The sequence below is a fragment of the Equus quagga genome, chromosome 4 (assembly GCF_021613505.1).
Source record: "Equus quagga isolate Etosha38 chromosome 4, UCLA_HA_Equagga_1.0, whole genome shotgun sequence".
NCBI lineage: Eukaryota > Metazoa > Chordata > Mammalia > Perissodactyla > Equidae > Equus > Equus quagga.
Genome location: NC_060270.1, coordinates 97,945,805 through 97,946,867, shown reverse-complemented (window position 1 = coordinate 97,946,867; position 1,063 = coordinate 97,945,805). Strand labels below are relative to the sequence as shown.

Below are 1,063 nucleotides of genomic sequence, written 5' to 3'. Positions count from 1 at the left end.
ATAAAAGAAAAAAGGAAAGGGTTGTTATAAATTATCTAAATGTCTGAAGACACAGCCGGGCAATTTCGTAATCCTGTACCGACATAAAATTTTCATTTGCCTCTGTCACCAAGGACAGCTTCAGAAGAAAGCATCTCTTCATGAAGTTCAACCGAAGTTAATAAGATTTTTTGGTAAATATTAACGTTTTCCCAATATTTTATGATAATTATTTAATTAAAAATTCCACCGTTTTCTCTAATAGTGAATACATAAATACACAATTACTAACAGAAAAGAATTATTGCTCACATGGAACTATATCTTCTAGTAAGGTACGGGAAAACTGCTCTCCCGTAAGCATTGGTGGTTCAGTGGTAGAATTCTCGCCTGCCACGCGGGAGGCCCGGGTTCGATTCCCGGCCAATGCAGCGCTCGGTTTTACTTTCCCTTTTAAAAACCTCCGTATCTCAGGTCCCCAAAACAAATTCAATAAAAACATCGAATCATTGGCTTTCTGCAAACGAAGAAGGAAGAATCAAAGCTAGTTTGCAGTTTCAATTTTATTTTCAGCAATCGAAACGGCTGTTTCCCTAAACTTCGCTGTTACATTCGGCCTCTCTTTTCTATTAGTTATGGGAGCCCAAGAGTGTGTGAGCAAAACGTATATACAGGCAATAGAATATACAGTTTCTAGGATGTGGCTGAGAAAAAGCGAGGGCAGCTGGATGGAGATGCCGGGGATTGAACCCGGGACCTCACACATGCGAAGCGCGCGCTCTACCACTGAGCTACATCCCCCAGCCAACGATCCTATTTCTGGTATAGGTATTCATTCAGTTTATTTAGCAAAAGTCAACTTACTATAGCAAAATTTCAAGAGTTTATGTTGGTTGATGTGTCTGGAGCATGTTTCTGCCCTTCCCACTCCCGTCTTAAGCTGCTTCCATGATACATCGGGACGCCGTGCAGCCGCATCGAGGAACAGCTCCCGAGCACTTCTGCCGGGTGCCTGGAGCTAGGGGAAGGAGGGATCGGGCGCCCAGCCCCTCCGGGAGGGCGGGACGTCAGCGCTCGGCCTGCC

The 1,063-nt window shown here is 44.5% G+C and overlaps 2 non-coding genes across 2 annotated transcripts; one reads left to right on the top strand and one right to left on the bottom strand.

Annotated features, from left to right (window-relative positions):
• Positions 1-339: 339 nt before the first annotated feature.
• Positions 340-410, top strand: TRNAG-GCC (transfer RNA glycine (anticodon GCC)). Its single transcript has one exon. It is a non-coding gene; the product is annotated as a tRNA-Gly (tRNA).
• A 298-nt stretch (positions 411-708) lies between these two features.
• Positions 709-780, bottom strand: TRNAA-CGC (transfer RNA alanine (anticodon CGC)). The gene has a single exon. It is a non-coding gene; the product is annotated as a tRNA-Ala (tRNA).
• Positions 781-1,063: the final 283 nt, after the last annotated feature.